The sequence below is a fragment of the Heptranchias perlo genome, chromosome 19 (genome assembly GCF_035084215.1).
Source record: "Heptranchias perlo isolate sHepPer1 chromosome 19, sHepPer1.hap1, whole genome shotgun sequence".
Taxonomy (NCBI): Eukaryota; Metazoa; Chordata; class Chondrichthyes; order Hexanchiformes; family Hexanchidae; genus Heptranchias; species Heptranchias perlo.
In genome coordinates, this window is record NC_090343.1 from 31,904,333 (window position 1) to 31,919,800 (window position 15,468).

The following is a 15,468-nucleotide window of genomic DNA, read 5'->3' on the forward strand; positions in this document are numbered from 1 at the left end:
TCACTGAAGTGCAGAAGTGGGGTGGAATCCCCAAATATAACATAATGCACCAAGAAACTTTACAAACGTGTAAACATAAGAATGGAGCCTGTGAATAAAGTTTGCTTTCAGTGCCCTGAATTCCTCTAATGTTTATCATTTTTTTCACAATTTGACATTTACAGAATGTAATTTGTGGATTAGATATCCAATTGAAAACATATGAATATTTTGAACACTGTGAAGGAAATTTATAATTCAAATGGTTACAAAGCATATCACGTACATGAATCATTTCTTTGAGGACTCTAGTCTTTGCATCACGTCCAACAATTCTGCACCATTAAGATTCTGCAGTTTCTTTAGTAAACTATATATTTTTTAAAATGCCTCACGGATTTCATGATCTGTTGATGTGTTTCTGTTTTTTAAAAAAAATTCCATGCGTCCTTGCAAAATATCATTTTAGAAAACAACTGAAAGTAAACAAACTTGTTTTTCAGAATCTATAAGCTGGATTGTCCTTTGGCTGTTATATTTATCGCTCCAGTGTTCCAATGATTTTGTCTGGCAGCCTCCAAGTAAATTATTCTCCCACATGGATGGTGATGATGTCACCCACATTTATTTAAATTTACTAGAGATATGTCAACTCTATGGCATTGTGGAGGGGGAGTTGAGAAAAATTAAGAACATTTCTCCAACTTCATCACTGGACTAGATTCTGCTCCCTCACATCTCCACTAGTGAAGTATAAACACCATGAGGGTTATATTGGATAACCCCCGAAAATGGGCATTGGGATCGCGGTGCGTGATTAAACCACGCCCAGTCGTAGCGATGCAGGCAGCACATAACATTCGTGCTGCCTGCATCAGGAGTGGCTAGCTCTACTTAAAGACAGCCTGCACCTCTTACAGGGGTGGTGCACTGTGGCTGCAGGAAGTCCTTTGGGAAGTGCTGGAAGGTATTAAAGAAAGGCTGCGCCTGCAAGAGAGCGTGCACCAAGGTTCTCAGACGGTGCACTAGAGGCCTTAGTGGAAGAGGTGGACAGACGGAGGACCACCCTATATGCGCAGGGGGGCAGGAGCCCTGCAGATATATGTTGAAGAGGCAGTAGGAGGCTGTGGCGGACGAGGTAAATGCCAGGAGCTTCGCACCACGCATATAGATGCAGTGCAGGAAGAAGTTCAATGATTTGACACAAGTGGTCAAGGTGAGTGAGTTCAACTGTCATGTAATATATCCTACCAACTGCACCACTAGCCTCATCACTGCTCCACGCACTACACCCTCTGTCACCCACCTACCAACAACCTCTTTCAATCAGTAAGCAACCCTGTGAATCAGATGCTGCATCTCACCCGCATATATTACCAATCTCGCAAGCCACACACCCACAACTCACAGGACACACACAGGCAGCTATTCAACCATGACAGCCACATCACTCAAACATCTTGCAGGACACTCACTGACACACTTCACTCCTTTGCAGGAGAAGAAGGCAGCAGGAAAGACCTGGGAGAGGACAGGCATACCTACACGTCCTCACCCAGGGAGGAGACCATGCTGTCCATCAGTGGACAGGCCATCGCTGAGACCATGGCCACTGGCGGTGCTGGAGGTACCGATGATGAGGGTCTCTGCATACCTAATCCTCCTTCTCGCTCCCCACTTCTCCCTCAGCCCACAATCTTTTCTGATTCACATGCTGCAGATAATTTAAGCATGCACATTTTACTTTCTCCTCTCCCCTCACCACAGCTCCACCCTTGTCCCTTTGTCATTTCAGATACCCAAGAACTGGAACCAGCACAGTCAGGAGGCAGAGGAAGATGACAGTGATGATGCAGACACACCGTCACTCGCAGCCACAAGCTCAGAAACTGGCACTGCGCGTACTTTAGAGGCTAGGCTAGAGGAGGGATCTGCACGTGGTGAGACACCGGGCACAACTGCCCAGGAGCCAAGGCGGGGGAACTGATACCACAGGTGCCAGCTCGCTGGAGGGTGAGGTTGCACACTAGTGGAGGAGTCAGATGATGACTTTGATGGGTCAGGCTACAGAAGAAGGCTGATGGGCATACACAGCCAAATGCTTGGTGCACTGGAAAGCCTGCCAGAAAGCCTGCGCACAATGACAAGGGGAATGGAGGAGTCCAGTGTCAACTTGGCACAGGGCTTCGCATAGAGATTGGAGCCCATTCTAACCACATGGAATGAGTGGTCACCTCCATCTTGCAGCGTCTGATGATCGATGTCACAGATTCCATTGCAGTACAAACATCTGCCATCCAAGGTCTGACTGCTGTGTTTGCAGCTCAGACTGCTGCTATCTTGGCTCTGGGTACCGCTGTGGAATGTGGCTTCCAAGGCGTCACAGCAGTCCAGCAATCTGTTCTCCAGCTGATCACCAGGAGTGCTGAGGCACCGCCCAGGAGTGGCAGTGGTGCCATGGAAGATGAACCTGCTGTCCTCTCTCAGGATGACAGCATTCCTGCTCCCACCCCTGCCACTCCACCAGTGCCCTTGCTGTTGTTTGTCAGCCAGCCAGGCCAGACTGCTGCAGCCCAGACCAAAATGATGCAGTCTGAAGCCGGACCCTCTCAGCCCAGAGCTGCTCGAGGTCGTCCTCCAAGGCCATCCACACTTTCCACAATTGAAGGTCAGCAGCCTTCCACCACCCATGCTCCAACCACTGGGGATTCACCTCATAGGAGCACTGGGAAAATTAAAGGCACATGAACGACAGGCACTAAGGGAATGCACAAAAGTGAATAGTATCAGTTTGTTTGAATCATTTCATGTGTAAATCTATAAATGTGGCTATGAATTTGTATTTAGTGTTGGTTTTGATTTCTGTGATGAGCTGAGGGAGGAAGCAATGTGTAATCATAAGGAGGACAATTTGGTGATCATGTGAGAGAAGAAAGTTAAGGAGTGTGGAACTTTTGGTGAATGGGGAGGTGTCATTGAGGTTACTGGTATCACTCATTAATAATCTGATCATGCAGAGCCTGTCTATCTTGTTGCCTCCCTGCCTTTTCCTCCATTTCCTCCTCTTCCTCCTCCATCTCTTCCTCCTCCCTCTTCTGGCAGCTTTTCCTGCTCCACATGGCCTCTCTGCGTGCTCCCAGTCACGTTCAATTCCCAGAGTAAGCCCTAGCAGGCCACCCATGTCTGGAAGCAACTTTTTTCAGCACACTTTTATAAATGCCACTAACAGTATTGCAAGACCAACCAGACCACTCTCTATAGAATATTACAACTTTCCCCAAGTACAGGAAACTTCCACAAACACGCACAATTGTACCAGCAGCCAGAATAACTAATCCAGCAACTAATCTGTAACTCCTACATGATCCCTTTAAATAGCACTGGTGGGGGGGTCCTTCATGCCATTTTAAGTCCTGTTCAGCTGTGCGAGGTTAACACAGTGCATTGGCTGGAGCGTGGAGTTCAAAAATGCCGCCGGCTGCTTCAAATCAGCGTTGCACACGGATTTATGTCATAATCTCCCTTCTCCACATGCTGCTGGTGTTCATTAGGTGCCCGCGCAACCACCTTTAGTAAGATGGCGTCCTGCGCACTTCACGTCAGAAGAGTGCGCACGCATCTCGGACGCGTTTTCGGGGCTTAGTAGTCCATATGGCGCCTACAAAACAGGCACCACAGGGCCCAATTTCACCCCCCATGATACTTTCAGAGGAAAATGTATATATTCAAAAGGGGCCTTACTGCTGTGTGGTACTTCACAACTGTTTTCCATTTGTGATAAACCTCTACCATTTGTCCATTGCCAATCCTGATTAATCGTCAAAAAGGTTGATATACCATACTAGGCTCTTTAACTTTGCACTACAGTTGCAAATGGATTCCCTCAGTCATGCCTATCTGCAGATCAATGACAAAAACAACTTGCATTTATATAACGCCTTTAATGTAGTAAAACGTCCCAAGATGCTTCACAGAAATGTTATCAGACAAAATTTGACACCCAGCCACTTAAGGAGATATTAGGACAGGTGACCAAAAGCTTGGACAAAGTGATAGGTTTTAAGGAGCGTCTTAAAGGAGGAGAGAGAGGTAGAGAGGTTTAGGGAGGGAATTCCAAAGCAGAGGGCCTAGGCAGCTGAAGGCATGACTGCCAATGGTGGGGAAATGGAAATTGAGGATACACAAGAGGCCAGAATTGGAGGAACACGGAGATCTCGGAGGGTTGTAAGGCTGGAGGAAGTTACAGTGATAGGGAGGGCTAAGGCCAAGGAGGGATTTGATCACAAGGATGAGAATTTTAAACGCGAGCGTTGCCGGACCAGGAGCCAATGGCACATCAGGATCACATAATGTTATTGTGCAGTAACATTACAATGGCTTCTCAGATGCTAACTAGATTTATTTTTCTATTAAGAAATCAATTTAGTATGTTTTGCGCACAAACTAACATTTTGCCATGTAGAGCAACAAGCATGTATTTTAATATTGGGGTTCAAATGAAATCCATAAACTTCAAATAATGCTCACTTGTTTTAGAATGGAACCGGAACCCTTTGGCAGACTCTTTCGATACCAAAGGACAGTTTCCTCAATGGCTAAAATATGTAAGTGGATTAAAGTACAACCTTGTTGCTGCCTCTCAATCAGCTATTCCATGTGATCATTTTGAATTGGCCCAAACTAAATAGCAGTGGAGAACATTAGCTGGAATTAAATCTAGACACTGTTTCCTGCAGCTTTAACACCTGTTTCAAATGAGCTTAATTTCAGATTAAGCCCCCAAGCAATCTAGTGGGATAAGTATGTGAAATGTTCACAGCTTGTTGCTTGTAATGTGTCTGACAGCAGGCAAACTAGGAACATCCATTTAAAATACTCACTGACTGATAGAAATTACATTGCCTGCAGTCTCTTATTACCAGACCAGGACTGTGGTTAACACAAGTCTGATTTAATACTGCTGTTGTATCATTGCTACTGGATGATGTGGTTTTGGGGTACCAATGAGTTTCTAATATAACTTAAATTATGAATTTCTCATCTTATTTGGTGGCAAATCCAAAGGAAGCCATAGAAAATATGATTTTTAAATTTTTTTTAAATCTGTGAGAAGGCATATTATGCAATAGGAAAATTCAAGGTATTGATTATAGAAAAATGACATACTTTAGAGAATGAAAACCAATTTACAAATTCTATCCTCACAGATAGTGGCCTAGATGTTCTTCAGCAGCTGTTCCACCAGAAGTGTAGCAGAATGGGAATTGCGCCCACCCGACAGGCGACCACTGACCTTGCCAGCCAGCCTAATTTTAAATATTTTGGGTGGTCTCCAACAGGGGGTTTTAACTTCTGAAACAGCTTAAAGGATCCCTCCCCTTCCAGGTCAGGGAAAAGCATCTGGCCTCTGTTTCCCGTAAGTCCTTACGATTTTGATGTAATTTGGGGGTCACCAGGAGGGGTCAGTCATCGGGGGGGGGTGCTGTCATCGCAGGGTCAGAGAACGTGGAGGGGAGTCAGAGATCGTGGGGGTGGTCGCTGCAGGTAGGGATGTTGGGCCTGGGGGAAGCACTCCTGCTCCTCCGGGCCCACAAGCAGTGCTATAAAGGCAATTACCTGCAGTTTCGGGCCTCCTCACCTCCTCTCGCAGTGTGAAGGAGAAGGCTCGGGAATCCCGGCCCCCAGGAGCTAAAATCAAAAAAGCTTTGAAAATGGAGGTCCGCAGCCTCCTTAAAAGCTTTCACTGATTGACCTGCCACCCAAGAACGGGTTGGTCGCCCGCCCCTTGTCCCGTCCCCGTTAAAACCAGAAATGGGCGGGTTGGGGGGCGAGTTTTAGATCTTTGCAATTGTTACTGACCCCCCTGCCCCCAACCCACCTGTTTTTCCAGGCTAAAATCATGCCCCATAAATCGATTTGTTCTGTGATCGATTGCGTTCCTTTGGGTGGGAAGGTATCTGCCAGTCCCAGCAACAATGGGCAGCGGTAACTTGTTGGCATTACTAGCTAGTGCTGCTATTGTGGTAATGACTAAAAGGTGATGCATGATGCCACTCTCATTATCGCCTTATTTGGTTACACCCATCCCTTTTTGGGTCCAACAGATGGAAGATCATTACAAACGGAGACCCTGCAGTACCCCTTCCCCCGGACACCAGCCCGAGTTACGTAAGAAATTCCTCCCTGAGTTACATGTCAGTTATTTCAGTTCAATAGGTAAAATATTAGATAATTTAGAAACTTTTAATACAACATTGCCTATATTTTTTCTTGTTTGTTCTCAGGTGACAATGGCAAGGCTGCATTTATTGTTTATCCCTAGTTCCCCTGAGAAGTTGGTGGGCCTATTTTCCTTGAACCATTGCAGTCCTTGTAAGATGATGCTCCCACAATAGTAGGGAGTACCAGGATATTGACCCAGCGATGATGAAGGAACAACAATATATGTCCAAGTCAGGATCATGTGTGACCTAGACATGTATCACCATATGTCTCAGTAAAGCACTCTGTTCTGACGAAGGGTTACACCTGAAACATTGACCTTAACCTATCTTTCTCTGTTAGACACTAACTAACCTACTGAGCATTTACCAGCATTTCTGTTTTTTATTAACCTCTTCACTCCCTGTCCTCTCTTAACTTAGATATCAGAATCACTCTTGTTATGGTTATTGTTAATTAAAAATCCCTATTCTTGTCACCTGGAAACTACTGGACTGACTTAAGTCTGCATTACACCTGTGATGTAGATTTCGTCTCCTTTTGAGCCATAGCCAAAACAATTTCTTTCAAACTGTCACGAAGAGTGGTGCGATTTTTCATCAACTACTTGCTCCTGACGTGTTCAATTTATTTTAGCCGCTGTGTTATTTTGGTCAGTTGGTGGTACTCACTGCTGGGTCAGAGGTTTGTAGGTTCAAGCTCCCAATCCAGTGCATAATCTAGTTTGATGCTCCAGTCCAGTACTGAGCAAATGATATGTTGTCAGAGGTGCTATCCTTTGAATGAGACATTAAACTGAGGCCAATGATTTCCTGTTGTGGTGCTTTAGCTGGATGTTAAAGATCCTGTGGACCTATACGAAGGAGAGCATGAGAGTTTTCCTGGTGTTCTGGCCTACATTCCCCACTCAAACAACACCACCATAAACACATAGTTTGGTCATTCATTCCATTGCTGGTTGTGAGATCTTGCTGTACATAAAATGGTAGCAACATTTACCTATATAACAGTCATTGCACATCAATGTAACTCTTTACATGTGAAGCAATTGAGATTATTCTGAGGAATGCGAATAAGCACTGTACAAATGCAAGTATTTCTTCATTCTTTAAAAAGAAATTTTTGTTTTTTTATTCGTTCATGGGATGTGGGCATCGCTGGCGAGGCCGACATTTATTGCCCATCCCTAATTACCCTTGAGAAGGTGATGGTGAGCCGCCTTCTTGAACCGCTGCAGTCCGTCTGGTGACTGTTCTCCCACAGTGCTGTTTGGAAGGGAGTTCCAGGATTTTGACCCAGCGACGATGAAGGAACGGCGATATATTTCCAAGTCGGGATGGTGTGTGACTTGGAGGGGAACGTGCAGGTGGTGTTGTTCCCATGTACCTGCTGCTCTTGTCCTTCTAGGTGGTAGAGGTCGTGGGTTTGGGAGGTGCAGTCGAAGAAGCCTTGGCGAGTTGCTGCAGTGCATCCTGTGGATGGTACATGCTGCAGAAAACTGTGCGCCGGTGGTGAAGGGAGTGAATTTTTAGAGTGGTGGTTGGGGTGCCAATCAAGCGGGCTGCTTTGTCCTGGATGGTGTCGAGCTTCTTGAGTGTTGTTGGAGCTGCACTCATCCAAGCAAGTGGAGAGTATTCCATCACACTCCTGACTTGTGCCTTGTAGATGGTGAAGAAAGGCTTTGGGGAATCAGGAGGTGAGTCACCTGCTGCAGAATACCCAGCCTCTGACCTGCTCTTGTAGCCACAGTATTTATATGGCTGGTCCAGTTAAGTTTCTGGTCAATCGTGACCCCCAGGATGTTGATGGTGGGGGATTCAGCGATGGTAATGCCGTTGAATGTCAAGGGGAGGTGGTTAGACTCTCTCTTGTTGGAGATGGTCATTTCCTGGCACTTGTCTGGCGCAAATGTTACTTGCCACTCATCAGCCCAAGCCTGGATGTTGTCCAGGTCTTGCTGCATGCAGACTCGGACTGCTTCATTATTTGAGGTGTTGCGAATGGAACCGAACACTGTGCAATCATCAGCGAACATCCCCATTTCTGACCTTATGATGGAGGGAAGGTCATTGATGAAGCAGCTGAAGATGGTTGGGCCTAGGACACTGCCCTGAGGAACTCCTGCAGCAATGTCCTGGGGCTGAGATGATTTGCCTCCAACAACCACTACCATCTTCCTTTGTGCTAGGTATGACTCCAGCCACTGGAGAATTTTCCCCCTGATTCCCATTGACTTCAATTTTTTTAGGGCTCCTTGGTGCCACACTCGGTCAAATGCTGCCTTGATGTCAAGGGCAGTCACTCTCACCTCACCTCTGGAATTCAGCTCTTTTGTCCATGTTTGGACCAAGGCTGTAATGAGGTCTGGAGCAGAGTGGTCCTGGTGGAACCCAAACTGAGCATCGGTGAGCAGGTTATTGGTAAGTAAGTGCCACTTGATAGCACTGTCGACGACACCTTCCATCACTTTGCTGATGATTGAGAGTAGACTGATGGGGTGGTAATTGGCCGGATTGGATTTGTCCTGCTTTTTGTGGACAGGACATACCTGGGCAATTTTCCACATTGTTGGGTAGATGCCAGTGTTGTAGCTGTACTGGAACAGCTTGGCTAGAGATGCAGCTAGTTCTGGAGCACACGTCTTCAGCACTACAGCCGGGATGTTGTCGGGGCCCATAGCCTTTGTTGTATCCAGTGCACTCAGCTGTTTCTTGATATCACGTGGAGTGAATCGAATTGGCTGAAGACTGGCTTCTGTGATAGTGGGGATATCGGGAGGCGGCCGAGATGGATCATCCACTTGGCACTTCTGGCTGAAGATGGTTGCAAACGCTTCAGCCTTGTCTTTTGCACTCACATGCTCGACTCCACCATCATTGAGGATGGGGATGTTCGCAGAGCCTCCTCCTCCCGTTAGTTGTTTAATTGTCCACCACCATTCACGACTGGATGTGGCAGGACTGCAGAGCTTTGATCTGATCCGTTGGTTGTGGAATCGCTTAGCTCTGTCTATAGCATGTTGCTTCCGCTGTTTAGCATGCATGTAGTCCTGAGTTGTAGCTTCACCAGGTTGGCACCTCATTTTTAGGTACGCCTGGTGCTGCTCCTGGCATGCTCTTCTACACTCCTCATTGAACCAGGGTTGATCCCCTGGCTTGTTGGTAATGGTAAAGTAAGGAATATGCCGGGCCATGAGGTTACAGATTGTGCTGAAATACAATTCTGCTGCTGTTGACGGCACACAGCGCCTCATGGATGCCCAGCTTTGAGCTGCTAGATCTGTTCTGAATCTATCCCATTTAACACGGTGGTAGTGCCACACAACACGTTGGATGGTATCCTCAGTGCGAAGACGGGACTTCATCTCCACGAGGACTGTGCGGTGGTCACTCCTACCGATACTCTCATGGACAGATGCGTTTGCGACAGGTAGATTGGTGAGGACGAGGTCAAGTAAGTTTTTCCCTCGTGTTGGTTCACTCACCACCTGCCACAGGCCCAGTCTGGCAGCTATTTCCTTCAGGACTCAGCCAGCTCGGTCAGTAGTGGTGCTACCGAGCCACTCTTGGTGATGAACACTGGAAGTCCCCCACCCAGAGTACATTCTGTGCCCTTGCTACCTCAGTGCTTCCTCCAAGTGGTGCTCAACATGGAGGAGGACTGATTCATCAGCTGAGGGAGGGCAGTAGGTGGTAATTCTAGGGATTTTTACTGTACTTGTTTAATTTTCAGTGATTTCAGGTCACTTCATGTGAAGTGATTCTGTGTCACTTCTCAACCTTTTAATTTTGGCACTAGTGAGTCTTCCCAAATCTGTGAAATATTAAATAATATTTTTTTTAAACTCAGACCTGACTATCTCAGTAGCTTAATAGGTAAAGACATTACTCAGTACAGTACTGGAACATACACACCAGCAGGTCGCCAGTTTGTTTACCAATCTATGCTGACTTAGCGGACCTCAGCCCGTGCAGCAATTTGGGTGTTGCAGTTAGCTTCAGTACTATTCGGTTGGGAAGGGGAAAATCAGCCAGGATTTCCTGATCACTATCCAGTGATCCCTAGTGGAAAGTCCTTGTGCCTAAATGTCGGAGAAGAACTGAATTAGGGTCAGCTGGGATGCCCTATGTAAGCGATTAATCTGCTAACACTCACTGTCTGGGCTCACACATGAAGAACGGCTACATAACCATGGGCCTGCCAGCATTTGTGGAACCATATCCCAGCAAGAGTCAGTGTCATCTGGAGAGGAGGGGGGAATAAATTCAGTAAATACAACAACTTGCATTTCTATAAGGTCTTCATGTCCAGGAAGATTCGTTAAGCACTTAACATTAGGAGCATAATACAGTAAATACCGTGCAGAAAGGGAAAAGAAGAAAAATAGAGAGGATTGTGGGTGGGGAACCAAAGGCACTGTTCAACAGAAGGGATTTATGGAGGTTTTTAAAAACAGGGAGGAAGGTGATGTGGTAGAGGGAACTGGGCAGGGAGTTCCAGGAGGTCAGAGTGTAGTAGGAGTCAGTAGTGAAGCAGAGAGAGTGGGAGATAAAGCAGTCCAGTGTTTGAGGAGCAAAGGGTGTATGCATGAATGGAAGACTGGAGGAGAACACTAAGGTAAGGCCATGCTGGATTTTAAAGCAAGGATGAGAATTTTATAGTCAACTCACTGGAGTATGTGGAGCCAGTGAAGCTTGGAAAGGATACGGACGATAGAAACCATAAAAGTTTACAGCACTGATGGAGGCCATATGGTTCATTTTGTCAGTACCAGCACTTTGCTAGAGCAATCTATAACTAGTCCCACTGCAGCATGCTCTCCTGAAAGCCGTATATCTTCCTCTGCTTCAAATATTTATCTAATTTTCCCTTAAAAGATGCTATGGTCTCTGCCTCAATAATTTCCTGTGGCAAAGCATTCCAACCTTTTGTGTAAAGAAATTTTTCCTAACCTCCCTCCTCACTTTCTTAGTAATCCCGTGTCAGTAACTCCCTAACCAGAGGAAATAGTCTTTCCCTACTTACTCTATAAAAACCCTTCTTAATTTTAAAAACCTTTATTAAACCTCCTCTAAGCCTTATCTGCTCCAGTGGAAATAGTCCCAATATCTCAAGTCTATCCTTATAACTATTGTTTCTCAACCCTGGTATCATTCTGGTGAACCTATGCTGTACACACTTTATGGCTTTAATACCCTTTCCATAAAGGGATGCCTAAAACTGCACATAGAACTCTGCCTGTGGCCTAAGCAATGTTTAGTACAAATTTGTCGTTGTTTCTTTTACTCTTGAACTGTTTGCCCCTATTTATAAAACCCAAAATGCTTTTCGTCTTTTTGTTATGGCTTTACCAACCTACACTCGCACTTTCAGGGAATTATATATTTGAGCCCGTAGGTCTCTCTATTCATTAACATCCTACAGTGTCTTCCCGTTGAGTGTATATTCTCATTCCTTTACATTTTGGGAGCATGGGAATGCAGGACTCAGTGCCGATAAGGCCACATGGCTGAGACAAGGAAGTTGGCCAGGAGATCCTTCAAGAAGTCCAGCTTCAAGATGATAAAGGCATGGACTAGGGTTTCAGTGGTGGGGGTATGGATGTTTTTTGCCATTTACGTTGTTTCTCTGCAGGTTCTGCTAGTCTCCCACAGAAGCTACAGCAGGAGACTAGGAGAACGCCCGTGGAAATTCAGGGCCATAATCTTAATGTATCTCTGCACTGACACCTACCATATATTTGCAGGTTCAACAGACAGATTTTTAAAGTACGTTTTTTACATAGAATTACATAGAATTTACAGCAAAGAAACAGGCCATCTCACCCATCTCATCTAGCAACATATCATAGAATCTTAGAAATTAAAGGCACAGAAGGAGGCCATTTGGCTAATCGTGTCTGTGCTGGCCGAAAAAGAGCCATCCAACCTAATCCCACTTTACAGCTCTTGGTCCGTAGCCTTGTAGGTTACGGCACTTCAGGTGTACATCTAAGCACCTTTTAAATGCGATGAGGGTTTCTGCCTCTACCTCCCTTCCAGACAGTGAGTTCCAGACCCCTATCACCCTCTGGGTGAAAGCATTTCTCCTCAGCTCCCCTCTAATCCTTCTACCAATTACTTTAAATCTACACCCCCTGGTTAGCGACCTCTCTGCTAAGGGAAATAGGTCCTTCTTATCCACTCTATCTAGGCCCCTCATAATTTTATACACCTCAATTAAATCTCCCCTCAGCCTCCTCTATTCCAACCCCAGCCTATCCAATCTTTCCTCAAAGCTAAAATTCTCCAATCCTGGCAACATCCTCATAATCTCCTCTGTACCCTCCTTAGTGCAATCATATCTTTTCAGTAATGTGGTGACCAGAACTGTACTGTGACCAGTGACCAGCAGTATTCAAGCTGTGGCCTAACTAGTGTTTTATACAGTTCTAGCATAGCCTCCTTGCTCTTATATCCTATGCCTCGGCTAATAAAGGAAAGTATCCCGTATGTCGCCTTAACCACCTTATCTACCTGTCCTGCTACCTTCAGGGATCAATGGACATGCACTCCAAGGACCCTTTGTTCTTCTACCTCTCAGTATCCTCCCATTTATTGTGTATTCCCTTGCCTTGTTTGCCCTCCCCAAATGCATCACCTCACACTTCTCCGGATTGAATTCTATTTGACGCTTTTCTGCCCACATGACCAGTCCATTGCTATCTTCCTGCAGTCTATAGCTTTCCTCCTCACTATCAACCACACGGTCAATTTTTGTATCATCTGCAAACTTCTTAATCATCCCCTGTACATTTTAAGTCTAAATCATTGATATTTACCACAAAAAGCAAGGGACCTTGTACTGAGCCCTGCGGAACCCCACTGGAAACAGCCTTCCAGTCACAAAAACACCCGTCGACCATTACCCTTTGCTTCCTGCCACTGAGTGAATTTTGGATCCAACTTGCCACTTTTCCTTGGATCTCATGGGCTTTTACTTTTCTGACCATTCTGCCATATGGAACCTTGTCAAAAGCCTTGCTAAAATCCATGTAGACTACATCAAACGCGCTACCCTCATCGACCCTCCTTACATCCTCAAAAAATTCAATCAAGTTAGTCAGACACAAGCTTCCCTTAACAAATCCACGCTGACTGCCCTTGATTAATCCATCCCTTTCTAAATGACGATTAATACTCTCCCTTAGAATTGTTTCCAATAATTTGCCCACCACCGAGGTTAGGTTGACTGGCCTGTAATTACTCGGTCTATCCCTTTCTCCCTTTTTAAACAACGGTGCAACATTTACAGTCCTCCTGTCCTCCAGCACTACACCTGTAGCCAGAGAGGATTGGAAAATAATGGTCAGAGCCTCTGCGATTTCCTCCCTTGCTTCTCTTAACAGCCTAGGATACATTTCATCCAGGCCTGGCGATTAATCTACTTTCAAAGGTGCTAATGTTAATATTTCCTCCCTCACTATGTTTATCCCATCCAATATTTCACACTCCTCCTTATGTCTGCATTGTCCCCCTCTTTTGTGAAGACAGACGCAAAGTATTCATTACGAACCATACACACATCTTCTGCCTCCACACACAAGTTACCTTTTTGGTCTCTAATAGATCCTACTCTTTCCTTAGTCATCCTCTTGCTCTTTATGTATTTATAAAACATCTTTGGGTTTTCCTTGATTTTACTTGTCAATATTCTTTCATGCCCTCTCTTTGCTTTCCTAATTTCCGTTTTAATTTCACCCCTGCATTTTCTATACTCTTCTAGGCTTTCTGCAGTATTGACCATTGACCAGAAACTTAACTGGACCAGCCATATAAATACTGTGGCTACGAGAGCAGGTCAGAGGCTGGGTATTCTGCGGCGAGTGACTCACCTCCTGACTCCCCAAAGCCTTTCCACCATCTACAAGGCACAAGTCAGGAGTGTGATGGAATACTCTCCACTTGCCTGGATGAGTGCAGCTCCAACAACACTCAAGAAGCTCGACACCATCCAAGATAAAGCAGCCCGCTTGATTGGCACCCCATCCACCACCCTAAACATTCACTCCCTTCACCAGAGGCGCACTGTGGCTGCAGTGTGCACCATCCACAGGATGTACTGCAGCAACTCGCCAAGGCTTCTTCGACAGCACCTCCCAAACCCGCGACCTCTACCACCTAGAAGGACAAGGGCAGCAGGCGCATGGGAACAACACCACCTGCACGTTCCCCTCCAAGTCACACACCATCCCGACTTGGAAATATATCGCCGTTCCTTCATTGTCGCTGGGTCAAAATCCTGGAACTCCCTTCCTAACAGCACTGTGGGAGAACCGTCACCACACGGACTGCAGCGGTTCAAGAAGGCGGCTCACCACCACCTTCTCGAGGGCAATTAGGGATGGGCAATAAATGCCGGCCTTGCCAGCGACGCCCACATCCCGTGAACGAATTTTAAAAAAAAGTTCTCAATATCTGACATAAGCTTCCCTTTTTTGCCTTATCCTACCCTGTATGCTCCTTGACATCCAGGGGCTCTAGATTTGGCATCTCCACCCTTTTTCTTTGTGGGAACATATTTGCTCTGAACCCTCACTATCTCCTCCTTGAATGCCTTCCACTGTTCTGACACTGATTTACTTTCAAGTAGCTGTTTCCAGTCCACTTTTGCTAAATCACTTCTCAGCTTAGTAAAATTAGCCTTTCCCCAATTGATAACTTTAGCTCCTGTTCTATCTTTGTCCTATTCCATAACAATGCTAATTCTAACTGAATTATGATCACTACCACCAAAATGCTCTCCTACTGATACTCCTTCCACCTGCCCAGTTTCTTTCCCTAAAACTAAGTCCAGAAATGCCCCCTCTCTTGTTGGGCTTGCTACGTACTGGCTAAAAAGTTCTCCTGAATGCATTTTATGAATTCTGCACCCTCTATTCCTTTCACACTGATTCTATCCCAGTTAATATTAGGGTAGTTAAAATCCCCTACTATTACTGCCCTGTTGTTTTTGCACTTCTCAGAAATTTGCCTACATATTTGCTCTTCTATCTCCCTCTGATTGTTCGGGGGTCTATAGTACACTCCTAGCAGTGTGATTGCCCCTTTTTTGTTTTTCAGCTCAACTCATATGGCCCCATTTCATGATCCTTCTAACATATCATCTATCCTCACATCTGTAATTGTTTCTTTAACCAATATTGCCATCACCATCCCTCCCCCCTCCTTTTTTTATCCCCCTCTCTATCTTGTCTGAACACCCTGTAACCAGGATGTTGAGCTGCCA

At 45.7% G+C, this 15,468-nt stretch overlaps 1 protein-coding gene across 1 annotated transcript in view; it reads right to left on the minus strand.

Annotated features, from left to right (window-relative positions):
• Positions 1-15,468, minus strand: part of ripor3 (RIPOR family member 3) — a gene marked incomplete at its 5' end in the record, with an annotated part of 118,023 nt that overhangs the window by 71,488 nt on the left and 31,067 nt on the right. The gene's annotated exons all lie outside the window — the stretch shown is intronic.